The sequence below is a fragment of the Humulus lupulus genome, chromosome 9, assembly GCF_963169125.1.
Source record: "Humulus lupulus chromosome 9, drHumLupu1.1, whole genome shotgun sequence".
NCBI lineage: Eukaryota > Viridiplantae > Streptophyta > Magnoliopsida > Rosales > Cannabaceae > Humulus > Humulus lupulus.
Window position 1 is genome coordinate 139,339,138 of NC_084801.1, and position 18,913 is coordinate 139,358,050.

Genomic DNA, 18,913 nt, shown 5'->3' on the forward strand with positions numbered 1-18,913 from the left:
ATGAAAAAATAGCAAATCAACGTTTTCCACAGTTTAGTGGTGTGATTAGTCATGATATCGATCATCAAGAACTCAATAGTAAAGTTGATTTTGTGTTTAATATGTTCATTTTATGCAAGACAATGAAAAAAATAAAAAATTTGCGTACGATTGGTGGCGAAATTACCAATGTAATTTTATGTTGTATTGGTGGCTAAGTCAACGTTTTGTTATTTTAGTGTTGCAATTAGTGATCTGGATCATCAAGTGCCTAATTGTACTGTTATTCGTATTTTCAGTATTTGACACATGGTGTGAATTACGACATTGATTAGTGCTCCTCGGGAGCCCGAGTCCAGTTCTCGCGATCATTATCACCATGGGAGGAGTATGTCAGCAATGGTCATTACCTCCTGAGAACCTAGTCGGAGGGTGATAGTCTAAAAGTCCCTCCAGTCGTGATCAACTTGTACAAGTGTTAGAAAACTTCCTCCGGAGGAATAGAGTAATTGTCAGGTGTCAACTAGATAGGGGCTCTGGACCACTGACAGTTGTTTGACACCCCATGGTCATAGAGAGCGTTCTGTCGATTCTGTACAAGCGACAAAATTGATGTCTCTCTACGCCGTCTGACATGGAGGAACGTGCAACTGCAACCCTGACACTGTCAGGGGTACTTTTCTAATAAAGCAGTGGGTTGATCATCATCGTATTGGACCCATTTGAGATCTAATGGGGCCGACCAACCTATTAAATATAGAAACCCCACATTTATGTAATAACTAACCTCATTAAGAGATGAATCATTGTAATCAGCTATAATTAATGTGCTTAATCCTCCTAGCCGCTTATAAATAGAGTTAGGGCATTACTTGTAGAAGGGGGCCCAACTTTAGTGTAAGCAAAAACGTTGCTTGAATACCAAGAGAACTTGAGCTTTGCTATTGGTATTAAATAAGAAAAAGAAATAGAATACCATTGAAATTGTATAGAGAAGTGAATTTTAAAAAATCATTAATACCAGCCAAGATCATACATATTATAGATATATTAAATAACACATATAAAGATTAGAGAATACATCTTGTAGTCTATCAAGTGTCCTTCAGTCTTTTTATAAAATCAACGATCTTCATATCATTGTGAAAGCTCACACCTTAGCCTTCTAAGGCGATCCTCTAATACATAAGGACGTGTGTGGGCACGTAGGATTCACAGGTTGATTTTAGGCTCTCTAGATGTACTCAACACATGAGATATAGAAAGATTTGATGAGAAGAGAGGTTATAGAAACTTCTAGAATTTCAAGTTTAGAGAATTCTATGGTTTCTTTCTTTTGAGAGAGTCTAATAACTAAGAAACAACTAACTTAATTAAACTTATAAAAAAATCGCTTCTTTTTCAGGTTTTTAAAGATAATTAACTAAATTAATCAATCTTTATTATATTTAGATAAAACGGGTCAGTTACTATTTTAATTATTTAATTTAAATCATATTTAAAAAATAATAATTAAATATAATTAAACAAACAAATTAATTTGAAATTTAAAATTCAAATCTCACGGAAGAGAAAATATCTAAGTGGCGACACTGCACTGATATCCCTAATTAACACAGTGAGTGGCGTGATCCACTATGCAAATATCCCTGATTTTCTCAATTGTTTGTATAATTAAATTTAAGACAATATATTTATCCCAAAATAATATCAATTAATTCAAAATTAACTTTATCTTAAAGATATCATTTTGAAATAAATGTCTTATAATAAGATAATAATTAAACTCTCACATATATTAATCCAAACATGATTAATATTTATTTTAACATAATATTTTTTCAAAGTAAAAACTATGTAGTTAATTAATATATTCACAATTAATCAATTGTCCATAATTATCATATAATTATTTCCTTGTCCTGAAAAATTAATTCATTTGCAATTTAGTTAGTCTTTCTATAAATCTTCCTTATGACTTCCTTACCATTGATAGTGTAAGACAGAGGCGACCTAGAGACCATGGACCTATAATACGAAGCTTCAATAAACCAGATTATTAATTAAACTCTTTAATCTAATAATCTTATTTATTAATTCCATGATTACTCCACTATAAATATGGAATTGCACTTTAAGTATTTATAGAATTATATTTACAGAGTTTTCTCTTATAGTCTATTAATATAATCAATAAATGTAGTTATGTCTTCCTTTTATTGGTTCGTTAATTAGAGCTGGTCAAAATTACCATTTTACCCTTCTAATTACTTCTTGTTCCTTAAAGACCATCAATTCACTAGCGAATAGTTAATCTATAATCAAATTATAGATTTGAGCTCAATAGCTATTTAGTTCTAGAACTAACCCTTAAGGGAATCAACATTCGATCCATTAGGAAAGCATGAATTCCATTAATGCAAATCATGTTCCCAACCATTCATGATATTAAATCTCCAAAACAAAAGTCACTAGTCTCATTATACTAAGAGACCATAATGAATGAATCAAAAGATCTAATAAATACAAATAGGAGTTCATGATAACTAAGGATTTAGACTGATCTACAAATGATTATCTATTATGATAAAAATTAAATCTTTGTGGCAAACGGTAAGTTTATAAAAATAGTTAATTCATATCAGTCATATCGTATATAATCACTATTATATACAACCTATTTACCAAAATGTCTTTCCACATCAGTAATCCAAATCTAGACTACTTGCATCGCGTATGCTTAGTAAACCGGACTAGTAAGCATTCATTAAAGATTTCATACTTTAATATGTTACTGACTATTTTATTCATTGTATATGATCTTAATTTTCTCGTACTAATACAAAAACATATTCATATAAATTATTCAAATAATAATTATAACATTCAAATATAATAAAATTGTAGTTTTATTTAAAGCAATAAAATGTATTTCTACATGCTTTTAAGGAATAAACCCCAACATTTGCAAGTTATTCATCTTCAATACAAGTGACTCATAGACTAGGCTTAATTAATAACACAAACCACGTAAAATCTGGTGTTCTTATTTTTCTTTCTTAAGTTTTTCTATTAATTTGGTAGAATGATGAAAAAGTCAATCAACACTTTTAAATTCATAGTTTCAATTTATAATTTTTTTAATATTTTATTATATTGAAATTATTTGTATTTTTTTTAAAAGAAAATTAGAAAATATATTTAATTTTAAATTAGAATGCGCCATATATAATATAATCAAAATATAAAAAAAAGACCAAATTTTAAATTATTATGAACAATTTCAAACTAATAAACCACATCAAATAATTTACTTTTTAAGCACACGCAAATAACCTAATATATGTATAATTTAGATTTTATATATTTTTGCACCATGTGTCTTGTCTCATTACTTGTTTAGACCCCGTATTTTGATAAATTATAATTTAGACCGTTTATTTAGTAAAAATGTTCAAATAGACCTCTAAACCCAATTTTGAAACCCTATAATTTACAAAGAAAAAATACACACACAAATGAGTTCATAAATACTAATGTTGAATGTTTTTAAAATTTTAATTTTAGTTATTGTTTAGTTGTTTTAGTTCTAGACTTAAAAATGGCTAACTAAATACATGTAAAATCTTATTTAATTGCTATAAAATTTATAAGTTTAAAATATTAAATAAATTATGCAACATATTACAAAAAAAAATAAAGAAATTATGCAACTTAGTAGTTTAATTGTGTAATTAAATAAAAAATGATAAAGTAGCATAAATGAGATAATAAAACTATTTCGTACATGTAGTATTTTTTATAATGTATTCAATTTTAGTTATAAATGATTTTATTATATTATAAAAAATGTATAACTAACAATAAAAAATATATAATTATTTTAATATTTAAATTTTATCATTCACATTTTTTATTTATATAAATTAAATTATAGTTACAATACATATCTTATATGTGATTCGGCCACTAGTATATACATTTATATATATTATTGCCATCTCCATTGATTGCATAGTAACAACAATATGTATTTTTTAAAAAGGCATTAAAAATATATAAACTCTTATAATTAAGTAAATTATATATAGATACAACATAAGAATTTTTAACCTGTAAGAAAATATTCAATCATGTAATAATAGTAGAAACAATATAATTACTAAACATAAGAATATTGATTATTGTTTAATTTGAATCCTTCAAATTTGGCAAAAGTACTGATTCTTCATTAAAATATAATAATATACAATCACAAACGTAATAGTATATAACAACTAATTATGGTTTTTTTCTATGTTTTTTTTTTTTTACTTTTAAACAAAATAGTTTCTATCATCAATATTTATATTAGTATTACTTATTAAAAAATTAACAATAATACTGATTTTAATTAAACATTGTAACATATATAATTATTGACAAAATTGTTACTAATATATTAAAAAATGCTGTAATTTTAACGCATTTGATTTAATAGTAACAATAGTCACTACAAAAAACATTACTTTTGCCAGCGCAAATAGTAAGGAATTGTGTCGGCAAAAGCACTATGGGTTTTACCGATGCAATTTTGCATCGGCAAAGGTCCACGACGTACCCCCGTTGATAATGGCACTTTTGCCGACGCAAAACGTAATGCGCTGTCAATGGTATCTTTTGGCGATGAAAAAATGCGCCGAGAAAAATAAGGATGCGTTGGGAAAAAAATTTGTCACGTTGTTGTAGCGGCGCAAAAATGCACCGGCAAAAGATAACTCTTTTAGTGGCGCAAAATTGCGCCGGTAAAAGATGTGTCTTTTAGTGGCGCGTTTTTGCGCCGGAAAAAGTGGATATATATAGTGAAGATTGAGATTTTTGCCAACTTAATTTTGCGCCGGTAAAAGTTTTTTTTAAATAAAATTTTTCATAATATTACTAATTTTATTTTCAATATATTAATATTAATTAATAAAATTTGATTTTAATATATTAATAATTATTTAATATTTTAGTAATATTATTTAATTATAAATAAAATTAAAATTAAAATTGTATAAATAAATAAAAAAAATTACAACTATTAATATTTATTGTCTCCACCAAACATGAAAATATAAAAGTAGTTTAGTAAATTAAATTTCTAATAAATTAAACTTTAAATAAATAAATAAAAAGTTCTACAAATGAGTACTGCCCGCCTCATCATCCCCGCCCCTGTCAGCATCATCGTCCTCGATCGGATCCTGTTCTGGTAAGTCGACAGTAAAACCAGGAGTCAATACACCAACCTGCTTCAACAAAGCACTGAGCAAGACATCTTGACGTCGTTGACGACTCTCAAGTTTAGTCGTATACTTCTTTAGGTTATGATTTTCTAGCATAATGTTTTGAGTTTGCTGCAACATGGTGTCCACTTTAGGTGGCAATTGCCCGGACATTTGAGAAGTTGATGAAGATTCTGCCCTCTTTGCGCCAATTGCCTTCAACCTAGGTAACCCCCCAAACCCTTTCTTATAACGCGAGCGGGGTCCAAGGACATCCGTGACAATATCCATATCAGGCGGGAACTGACCGTCGACATTATCGTCGACACAAGAAGCAGCAATTGATACAGGGGCCGTACTCTGCGATGCTCGACGCTCGGTCATCTCAGTCTGCACAATAAAAAGCACGTATCTCGAATTCCAATATAACATTATTTGAAAACCTAACTTATAAATTTTTAATATAACAACATATAAAATATAATTTTATTATCTATCTGCCAACATCCTATCATTAATGACTGCATACCAGTGATTGAAAAAGAATGTAATTAATTTTGTTCCTGTATCAGGGAGCAAGTGGGCTAAAGTAAATTTGGTTATGAAAATCCTTATCTAAATCAAAATCATGAAGATGTTGTTGATATATACAATAAGTGCAGTTAATTCTATTAATGGGGAATTTACATCTCTAAACATATACATCAACTATATTTGCATGTTTTTTTATTTAGATATGGATTTTCATGACCAAATTTACTTTAGCCCACAAGCTCCCTGATATGGGGACAACATTAGTTACATTCTTTTTTATCTTAGTCCACAATCATTAATCATAAAAATATTGGCACATAGATTATAAAGATTTAATTGTTAAAAATTTAATTAATAATTAATAAATAATTACTAATTGACACCAACCAATTAATAATTAATATTTATTAATTATTTACTAAACTTTTTTAAAGTTAAAATGATCATAAATTAGTTAAGGTTATGCATCTTACATGTTTTTTCGTCGCTACATCACTAATCCACTTATCCTTCTTCTTGTGGTGCTCGAATGTGTCGATCATGCTCGGAAGCTTGCCAGTAGACGGGTCCATCTAAAAAAGCAAATTATTTAAACATTGTTACCTTTATAATATTTTCGTAAATGTAAGGATATAGGCTATTATAATTTACGTGATCATAAACATGGGCAACGATGGATTTGGAACCATGTCCTCCTGGTATGGTCATATTTGCTCGAGCTTCTTTATTTCTCTTCGATATACGCTTCAAATAGAAAATAGTACTCATTAATCTAGATTGTAATTTTATAATTAAACATTAATATAAAATCTACGACATACCTGCTGAGAATCAGAAGCCCAACAATCGCATAGAATTGCCCAATCAGAAGAAGTAATCGACCCAAAAGGTTTTGACTTCACTCTCTCGTTGTCCACCTCTCCTCCAACCTCTAACCAATGTTTCTTCATCGTGTGGTGCCAATCAGTCAAATGCTTTTGCATTTGTCTTACCGTGGCATCGTTGATTACTGGATTGTCTTGTGGATAAATGAATTTGTCCTAAAATCACAATTAAATTTGGAATTTGTTAAAATATTATGAAGATAGACAAAATCTTTAATAGTGAGTTATTAAAGGTTTAAAAAATGCTTACAGATAGCCTCTGTCGAATAACTTGGATATCAGCTGGTTTTACTTGTTCCCAAGCTAGTGTAGTTGGGGGTACGGTGTTACGCAAATAACGAGCCATGGAATTGTTGAACCACTTGCCGTACATTTGAATAGCTTTTCCAGAGTAAGCATCAAACTCTACTTTCAGATGGCTAACTTTTTTGGTGGCCAACTCCTTCTCGATATTAGCACTGTAATAAGCTCCTCTGCCCCTCTTGGAGCCACCACCTGTGTCATTACTTGGTTCGGCCATTCTACATTAAAATATTCATTAATTAACTAATTCAAATTGTGTATGTCTGTTGCTTTTTGTTATAAAATTAACATTTTATTACTTATGGTCTTTCCCAACCTACCCTATTCCAAACTAGTAGATCCCTTGGAGATAGTAAGCAGTCATGTACTTTTCCACATTTTTTCAAGATGTTGTAGTCATGTACTTTTCCACATTTTTTCAAAATGTTTCTCAAACATCTTGAAAAAATGAGGAATTGTACATGAATACATTGTCTATCCCCAAGGCATCCACTAGGTGCATGTCTATTACTTTTATATATATAAAATTAACATTTTATTACTTGTGATATTTCCAAACCTATCCTATTCCGACCTAGTGGATCCCTTGGAGATAGTAAGCAGTCATGTAGTTCTCCACATTTTTTCAAAATGTTTCTCAAACATCTTGAAAAATGAGGAGCAGTACATGAATACATTGGCTATCCCCAAGGCATCCACTAGGTGCACGTCTATTGTTTTTTATTATAAAATTAACATTTTATTACTTATGGTCTTTCCCAACCTACCTTATTCCGACCTAGTGGATCTCGTGGAGATAGTAAGCAATCATGTATTAATTCTCATTTCTTCAAGATATTTCATCAAATATCTTGAAAAAATGAGAACTAGTACATGAATACATTGATTATCCCCAAGGCATCCAATAGGTGCATGTGTACCTATATCTAATACTATCATTAATTAATGTTAATAAATAAAGTTTTCATTGAATTAAATAAAAAGTTACATATACTTGTTTAAATTACATATCACTGTCCCCATCATCACTAACTACAACATCATTACGAACACCACTATCATTATCACTATCGACTAGAACATTGTCGTCATCCTCATCATCTTCATAATCGGCCAACGTGTCGTCTTCAAATTCAACTTCATCATCGACAACAAACTCATCTGAACCTTCGCCAACCAAATCATCGACGATGTACACTTCAGTGGGATTGACATCAACCCGATCATACCGAAGATTCTAAAAAATTGGAAGTTCTACCCACAGCTGAAATGAAGAAGAATTAACTTCTTGCAATATTGGTATATCATTTGTGGTCTCAGTATCATCAACATCGGAATTTGAGAAATCCCATACATTCCTCAGAATGTATTCATTAACAAGCCTCCAATCATCCCCATTTTTCACATCTCGAAGATAATACACCAACTTCGCTTGAGATGCGAGAACGAAATGATCATCTTTATAACATTCTTCCTTCACATATACGCTCGTAAAATTGGATTCCACTTTAATTCTACTTGTATTGAATCATCTACACTTGAATAAGAAAACACTGTAACCCATCAAGTAGGACAATTCAATTACTTTTTCCAGAACTCCATAGTAGTTCACTCCTTCCTCACTTGGCACCATTACACCGCAATTTTGTGTTTTAAGCTTCATATCATGACCATGAATCACAAATTTCACACCATTCACTATCATCCCTGGATATGAGAACACGGTGCCACTTGATTTGTTTACGAGAGCATACAATTCATTATTCACTTCAGTAGGTTTTGACTCATGCAAACCGTTCACCTATCAACATTAATATTGAAAGTTAGTTTTGGATTGATTAAGTGGGGTTTCGGAAAAGAATTGACTAATATACATACTCTTTCTTTGAACCACTGAGGAAAATCAGCTTCTTGTTGGACTTCAAGATTCGAGCCCCCCCGTCTTCTTAATTCATCCATATGCTCACTACAAACGGACAAAAATGTTACGATTTTTGCCTTTACTCGGTATATAAACCAAACAAATTTATTGAAAAAAGACTAGAAAACACACCTAAGGTACTCCTTAATTTCGGCACAATTGTTCAAGATATACCACTCAGCCTTTTGCTTTAACTGCGGATTGAGGAGCATACTTGATTTCTTACCAAATTGATGACACCTTATAAATAGAATATTCCTGATTTGGTTGGGATTCAACGCGATCGTCATTCCTCTCAGGTTGATTGAATCGAGTCTCAACCCCCCGGAGGTACATTGAGCAAAAGGTTAAGGCCTCGTTGACCACGTAAGCTTCTGCGATTGAACCTTCTGGACGTGCACGATTTCTTACATACTATTTATAAACCACCATCAAACATTCAATGGGATACATCCACCTAAAGTGCATAGGACCGCCAAGAATTGCCTCTTTCGGAAGATGCAAAACCAAATGCACCATAATGTCAAAAAATGCTGGAGGAAATATCATTTACAACTTGCATAAAATGGTGATAATGCTGTCTCCATCTTCTCAAGGTCTTTCACATTCAAAGTCCGTGAACAAAGTTTTTTGAAAAAACCGCACAACTCAATAATTGGCTTCCGAACTTCAGGAACCAAAAATGACCTAATTGCGGTGGGCAACAACTGCTGAAACAACACGTGGCAATCGTGTGATTTCAGCTCAGTTATCTTGCCATCATTGACATTGACATTCTTCGAGAGGTTTGCAGCAAAACCGTCCGAGAATTCAACTGACTTCACAAATTCACAGAAAACTCGACGCTTTGGGACACTGAGGGTGTAACTGGCGTGCGATTTCTTCCACTTGTTTCCCTCTTTGTGGAGGTGGAGATTTTCCCTAATTTTCATGTCTACTAGATCAAGTCTTGCCTTGTCAGTGTCTTTAGATTTTCCTTCTAAGTTCAACAAAGTTCCCAAGACACTGTCGCAAACATTCTTCTCAATGTGCATTACGTCCAAGTTATGCCTCAGCAATAATTCCTTCCAATAATCAAGCTTGAAAAATATGCTCTTCTTCGACCAATTAAGTTCAATCGGAGCCCTTTTGTGTTTCACACTACCAAATTCTTTGTGTTTCCCAGGATGTCTAATCTGCAAATTCTCTAATTGCTTCAACACATCATCACCGGAGTAATCTTTTGGTGGTGGCCTGAGTTCCTTGATACCGTCGAATAGTGCTCGTTTGCTCCTCCATTCATGATCCATATCAAGAAACCTTCTATGGCCAATGTATGCAATTTTACTTCTAATCCCTACAGAGGGAGTTTCTTCATTGCATGTGGGGCACGCCTTGTACCCTTTTGTACTCCACCCAGACATCATAGCATAAGCTGGGTAGTCGTTAATGGTTCACAAGATTGATGCACGCATATTGAACAAGGTACCATTGCATGCATCTCGTGTCTCGACACTATTCACCCATAACTCCTTCAACTCGTCAAGCAAAGGTCTCATATAAACATTGATATCTTTTCCAGGTGAAGAAGGACCTGGAAGTAGAATAGACAACATTAATGACTGTGGTTTCATGCACTTCCACGGCGGCAAGTTGTATGGGACAAGTATCACAGGCCACATGCTGTAAGAGTTGCTCATGTTCCCAAAAGGATTGAAACCATCTGTAGCCAACCCAAGCCTAACATTTTGAGGTTCGGCTGCGAAAGATGGGTACAACTCATCAAGGTGCTTCCACGCCTTACTGTCAGCGGGGTCTCTCATCACACCATCTTCCTTTGCCCATTTATAATAGTGCCATCTCATATCCTCTGGAGTATATCTCGAACTGTACAGCCTTTTCAATCTCGGCGTCAATGGAAAGTATTGCATGAACTTATGAACCACTTTCTTGCCGTTCCCATGATTATCTTGCCAGCGACACTCACCACAAACTGGACAGAATTCCAAGTTTGCATTCTCCTTCCAAAACAATGCACAGTCATGCTTGCAAGCATTGATTGACTCATATCCCAATCCAATACTCCGCAACTTTGCCTTTGCCTCATAGTTAGACTTAGGTAAAATTGTTCCGTTAGGCATAACGTCGACTAACAATTCTAGCAAACCATCAAAGTAACGATTGCTCCACTTGTTAATAACTTTCAGATGCATCAGCTTCACCAAGAAGTTCAATGCGGAATACTTTCGGCAACCCAGGTACAGTTCACTTGACATCTCCTTAAATAAATTATCATACTTGTCGCGATATTGAACATCATCTTGGGGAGGATCATTATAGTTTCCAGGGGGAACGTCATCTTAAGCGTAAACATCCTCCAGGATATCTGCTATCTCATCTCTATCCTGATCTCGTACCACATTTGGTGATGGCGGTAGCGCCTCTCCATGGTAATGCCACACTTTGTAGGACTGTATCATGTCATTGTTGAATAAATGCATCGAAATTGCATTTATATGCTGGAACTTAACATTCCCACATTTCTTGCACGGACAATGAACCAAACCCCGATCGTTCACCTAATTTTTAGCGATCTTGAAGAACTCCTTAACACCATTTCTATACTCCAGAGACCAACGATTCCTCGCACTCATCCAGCTTCTGTCGCTCACCATCTTTAAGCGAAATAATTCAAAAAATATTAATAATTGTCTTAAAATGAGGGAAATGATAGTCAAAATATTTCATGACTGTTTGTCTCCCTAACTATCACTAAGTGATAATAATATCATATCTCTGGAAAAAATAATTATTTATATTTACCAAAGAAAATGTAGCTAATTATTAATTATTACAATTTTTTAAATCATTTACTTATTTATTACTTTTATTTTAAAATTAATTTAATTATACATTAATTTCATTTTGTAAATTTTTATTAAATTCTTCAATTTGAATTTGATTATTTACTTAATCAATAACAATTTTATTATATTTATATTTTACTTAATTATAATTTATTAAATCATTTATATTTTTAACTTTGTTCAATTACAAAACATCGAATATTAATGTTAAAATTAATTGTTAATTATTATGATTGGTAATTTTATTTTATTTAAATTATAGTTAAAAATTAATTTTTTGATGTATTTTTTAATTATACTTAAACTTTTATTTAATTAATTATTAAAATTTTATTAATTTTACTAACCCTAACATAATTTGGGTAGCATAACGACTATATTTCAAACTATCCCAAAAATTTAAAAACCTACAAATTAAACACATATATAACCAGAATATTCCCAGATCATACAAAACATATATATACATTAACAAATACATCAATTTACATATATACAAATATTTAACCACAAGAAAACATATACCAAAATTGATTTTTTTATTAATACAAAAAAATTATTAAATACATATTTACAAACATATCACATTTAATATAAAAAATTTAAAAATATAAACATACATTATTAATATGATTTTTTTAAGTTCATACTTTAACTAAAATACATATATCACAAAATACAATATAAGAAATATTAACAAGCAAAAATAAACAAATACATATAAAACATTAAAATAAATAAAAAATACATATTCAAATCTGTTTTTTTTATTTTACAAAAAAAAATTAATAAATACAAAAAACATATATTATAAAAATAACATAAAAATAGTAAATGAAAAATAAAAATGTTACAGTGGGTGAAATGGCTCCGCTCCGACTCTCCGGCAGTGGCTCGGAGACTCCATAGAAACAAAAAAAATTAAATTCAATACATAAATAAAATAAAATAAAATACAAAACTATATTATAAATCTTACCTTGGGAGGCGGCTTGGAGGAGGAGGAGGGCGGCAGTGGTGGGCTCGCGGTGGTGTCGGGGTGGGGTGGGGTGCCGTCAGGGTGGGTGGGCTTGAGGTGGGCATGGGCTGTCGTCGGGGTGGGGCTTGAGTGGGGTGGGGTGGCTGTTGGGGTGGGGTGGGGTGCCGTCGGGGTGGGTGGGCTCGGGGTGGGCATGGGCTGTCGTCGGGGTGGGGGTGGGCTAGGGGTGCGGCTGGTGGGGGTGGTGGTGGTGCCGTTGAAGAAGGGAAGAAGGGGAAGAGAAAATTGAAAATTACAAAAATGGGGAAGAAGGCTCGGGCGGCTGTGGTATATCGTTATGACTTTTGCTGGCGCGTTTCGTTGCGTCGGCAAAAGTATAAAAATGCGCCGGCAAAAGTCTATGAGAAAACCGTAATGCAAAATGACACCGGCAACGAAACGCGCCGACAAAAGTCTGGCCACCTACCTCCTTAAAAACATGCATCAATTTAATATTCACGTTGACTTTTGCAGGCGCGTTAGGTGAAATGCGTCGGCAAAAGTCTCTTCTTTTTAAATTACCATTTTCAGATAAACTTTTGCCGGCGCAAATGAACGTCAGAAAATGACCTAGTTTTTGCCAACGCATTTCACCACTTGCGCCGGTAATGGTCTTTTTTCCTGGAGCAATTACGAATTGCGCCGACAAAAGCCTATTTTCTTGTAGTGAGTGTATCCTTTAATTCAACAAATAAAACTGTTATTATAATAGTTAGAATTTCGTTGCTTAGCATAATAATTTCAGTGAAAATGTAGACAAACTTACAAAATCATAACATAATATTGTATTAATCACTTTTTTCATATAACAATATTTAATATATTATTTATGTAGTTACTCAAATCTATCTATTATAAATAAGGGGAAATTTGAACTTTTATGGTTAATGTGGGGTAATTAGTCAAAAATATACTAGGCTCTTTGATCATTTCAAAATAATGCCAAATTTTTTGACAGTACCCAAAATGCCCCTGCCACAATTCCCCTACCCTCTTCTCTTCCCTCTTCTCGTTTCCTCCTCTCTCTCTCTCTCTCTCTTGGTTCACGATCTCTCACTCACCTCACCTTACAACACCACAAAGAGCACCACGGGTAGAGATCTGAACACTACCAATAGTCGAGCTCCTCCCTACGAGGAAGTCATTTGTGGAGATCAAGACCAAAGTAAATTTTGAGGAATCTGGGAGTAAAAACTTATGGGTAGGTAATTTTTTCTTAAATACTTGGATTAGTGATGTTTCCTTTAAACTTTTTGGGCATTTCGAATAGATCTGAGCAATATCTACACATATTTTTAGTTTCTTTTTTAGTTTTTTGTCGATCTACGTTTTCTGCAATTTTTCTGGGTTTGAGTTGTGCTCGATTGTTTCTCGATGCCTGTTCAATGCAGGCTCGATGGCACATCGTTTTTTATGGTTACATGCTTGCTCGATGGTTACTCGATACCTGCTCGATGCAAGCTCGATTGTAATGTGCATTCTCACGATTTCATGCATGCTCGATGGTTATTCGATGCCTGCTCGATGATGGCTCGATGGTCATGTGCATTCTCACGATTCATAAATTTTCGATTGATACTTGATATAAGCTCGATGGTAGTGTGATTTTGTATGTTTTCATACATGCTCGATTGTTACTCGTTGCCTGCTCGATATAAGGTCGATGGTAGTGTGATTTTGCATGTTTTCATGCATGCTTAATGTTTACTTGATGCAAGCTCGATGGTGTGCATTTTCATTCTTTTTTTTGGTGTGCTTGATGGATATTGTTTCTTGCTCGATGGTCGTCAAGGAATACTTGATGGCATCCTCGACGCATGCTTGTTGATTTTTTTTTTCTAGTTTTTCAACTAATTGTATGTGTTGTTTTTTCATTTCAGGTTTTACTGTTTACGTATTTGTTTCTTACAACGGTGTTTGGGAAATAGATGATAGGAAATTGTAATTTAAGGATGCTAAAGGTGAAGTGATACCAATAGAGAATGATGTCACTTACTTGCAACTACTTGACATACTGCATGAGACATTTCAGGTGGATAGAGAGGTGTCGTACATATGCGGCGACCAACCATTTGCATCGGTTCAACTGAGGAATGATCGTCAAGTTTGTGTATTCTTAGGAATAAGCTCGAAAGAACGGTTAGCCTTATGTGTGACTCCAATTAAGAAGAATGTCATATCAGATCATTTTCCTAGTGTGAACAAAAAAGACACGACCAATGTCAATCCATCTCCTACAGGTAGCAGTTACAAGCATCTTAGTGAGGTGGACACTTTTGTTCTAGAAACTGATTCGATGGCTGTTGTTCAACTTGATATAACACATGGAGGTCCCACAGGTGTGCTTGAGGCATATGAGTACGATCCCTATGCGAATGATGATCCAGTTGGTAATTGCTTTGAAGATAATGATGATGGTTATGAGGATGACTCGTATTATAGTGCAGATGTTTCAAATGAGGAGTTAGACATTTCCCAAGCCCAACAAGTAGAAGAAGAGTCAAGACTGGCTCTTGCACAGGCACACCTCCCAACTCAAGGACGACGAACACCTGCTGGAAGCAGTAATTGTCCTGCTAGGACAGAAGATAACACTAGGTGGAGGGAGACAATTGTATCAAGAGAAGACCACACCAGATGAAGTGCCCCAATGTTTACAAAAGAAGATATTGAGGCATCTGCTAAAACTCATTCCTCATCATCTAGTGCACCAATGGGAGAAATATATGTTGGGAAGACTTTTGAGGACAAGAATGATTTAAAAACCAAAGCTGCACTATTTGCAATGAAGAATAACTTTGAGTATATGGTGAAAAATTCTGGTAATAACTTATGGTATATCACATGCAAAGATCCTGATTGTTGTTGGAGAATGAGAGGAAAAAAACTACCAATGTCCCCCATGTTTGAGATCACGGTGTGCAAGAGCGTACACACATGCTCACTAGAAGTGCGACAAAAAGGTCATCGTCAAGCTGCACCATGGGTTGTTGGGCACCTCATAAAGAACAAATACGCAATTGATAGGACCAGCTACATGTCAAACAACATAAATGAGGATATGAAGAAAAAATTCGGTACTGATATGAGTTATGAAAATGCATGGCGATGTAGAGAGAAGACACTTACGTATGTTAGGGGGACATATGAAGATTTGTATTGTATGTTGTCATCTTACTTGCACTTGTAGCAGCAAAAGAATCAAGGTACAATTACTGATTTTGTTATTGAAGATGGTTGTTTTCTATATTGATTCTTTTCCCTTGGAGTTTGTAGGAGGGATTGAGATTTTTTCGTCCTGTGATATGTGTGGATGGCACATTCTTGAAGAACAAGTACGGTGGCCATATACTATGTGTCGTTGCTTTGGATGCGAATAGTAATTTATATCCAATTGCGTTCGGGTTGGTGGATAGTGAGAACTACAACTCATGGAAATATTTCATGACGAAGTTGAAGGAAGCCATTGTGGATGTTGATGACCTGGCTTTCGTGTCAGATAGGCATGCTAGCATCATTCATGCTCTAGAGGTTGTCTTTCCTAATGCTTACCATGATGCATGCTACCATCACATACATATGAATGTAAAGCTAAGTTCAAGACTGATCACTGTCATAATGAGATGTGGGCAGCAACCTATGCATGGAAGAAGACCGAATGTCTAAAGCATTTTGAAAATATTAAGCCAATGGATCCTCCTATAGCTGCCTATCTAGAGGGAATTGGTTTTGATAAGTGGTCTCGTCCTTTCTTTCATGTGAAATGATACAATATAATGATAAGCAACTACGCTGAAAGCTTCAACAACAAGACCAAGGATGCAAGAACCTTTCCAGTTAAATTTTTTTTGGATTTCATTCAATTCACACGATAGTCTTGGTATTCTGAACGACGTAGTGTGACAGAGAAGACTACCACCAAATTATCCACCTTGATGGAGGCAGATGTATCGAACAATGCTGACAAAAGAAGGTTCATGAATGTTTATGCCCTTGGCCAATTTGAGTTTCATGTAACTGGTGCAAATGGTGATGTTGAGGTGAATTTGATGACGAAATCATGCTCATGTGGGGTATTCCTGCTCATAGGCATACCTTGTCCCCATGCAGCTACAACAGCTATAGAGCGTGGGGTGAACCTTTACTCTTTGTGTTCACCGTTTTAAACCATTGAGTCATGGAGGAATTCGTACAAAGAAACCATTTATCCAACTGGGAACGAGGATGATTGGATACTTCCAGATGGCATTACGAATATGGTAGTTGGTGTAACTATAGAGAAACAACAAGTTGGTCGTCCAAAGAAGCCAAAGCTAGGAAGACCAAGGATAAACTGTTGGCCATCCGACAGGGAAAAAGATGTGAAAATGCGTAAGTGCAGTAGATGCGGTGGTCGTGGCCACAACAAGTCCTCATGCAAAGCTCGACTCTGAGTATAATTTTTTCTGTATTTTATTTAAACTGGATTGGTCAAGTAATTTTTTCTGTATTTTATCAAAACTGTATTTTGTGTTGGTCAGTTATTCGATGCCTGCTCGATGGCCACCAATGCATGTTTGATGACTGTCCAAGTGTATTTCGTGATGCCTAATAATTCTATTACGAGCTATATTAACAAATAAAACTCGATGCATGATCGATGGCTACTCAACGATTGGATTTTTACTGCTAATTGTCGTTAATGATATGAATGATTTGCATGCTCGATGGCAGCCAATGAATGCTCGATGCATGTTTGATGCTACTCCATGTTCTCATGCTGAATGTAAGCTCGATACATAAATTTTTTTAATAACTAAAATTTTAAGCAAATAAATATAACAAAAAGAGAATGTTCAATGCCTAACATTCTGATACCATAAGTAAACTTTTCACTTGTTTCTGAACAACTCCATGTTGTCATCGCAGATCGTGTGAAGTGGTAGCCTACCCAATAAGTGTCAATGTGCTTGATGACGTACACACCACAATCTCCACCGTGAACGAAACATAATCTGCATTAGTAACAAAGTCAACATAAAATTTAAAAAACTTGAATAATAACAAGGTGCAAATCAACCCATCGAACCACCATCGAACCCTATCGAACATACATTGAACCCCCAATCGAACCCCTATTAAACTCTATTGAACCCAAATTAAGATAACTAGAACCAAGTAATATGCCTCTACCCATTGAACCTACATCGTACCCCTAACGAACATACAGCTAACCCCCTACCGAACCCACATCGAACCCAAATTAAGATAACTTAAACAAAAAATTTTGATTACATGACTTTGGTTTGGGGTACTGAATCAATTGGCATGCAGTTCACCTTGAACTCTTTGCATCTTTAAGCTCCAGGTGCAATTGTCAACCGAGGGTTGTCCTTGAAAATATGTGACTGTAATAACAGTGATGGGAACAAAGTAGACCATGACTTCTGTTGACCACGATTTTGGCCAACGACGAGTATACGTCAAAACTACAGTAAATCTTCAAGAGAAAATACGACACTGATAATTTTATAGTGGTTCAGCCCCAATTTATTGGTAATAGCCTAATCCACTTGGAGTTATGATATATAGATCTACACTTAAGATCAGATGAACCTGTGTCAACTGAGTTTCTTAAGTGTCAATGAAAAAGTACAGGATTTCTCTCTCAAGAGTACAAAGTTTCTCTCAGAAAAATCAGAATTAGAATCCCCCTTAATGATGCCATGAGCTCTTTATTTATAGGCTCATGGATCGTACAAATTAAAGTCCCTCAATAATTGGGATAATTCAGTTGTTCTAACCAATATTTAGTTAATAATCAAATTTAAAATACAACCATATGCGATTTCTTCAGGATATCTGAGAGTTTCCCGCTGTAGCTATGGATGATTCTAACTGAAGTCGTTATTGAAATTTTGCTGAAGAGTCATAGGCTGAGCTTCTGATCCATCTGTTTAGCCAACTTTGCTCCCTGGAGTGATACTGGTCGGCCAAAACACTCTTCTGGTTAGGCAAAACATTTGACTAGTCGGCCAAAATACTCCACTGGTCGGCCAGAACATTTTACTGGTCAGTCAAAAATCTTTATCGGCCGGACATAAATTCTACTGGGTCGGTCAAATCACTTCCAAACCAGATAAATAATTTTCATGTATCACAACTTCGAAGATTAATCTCAAACCTTTTCCCTGCCATTCACT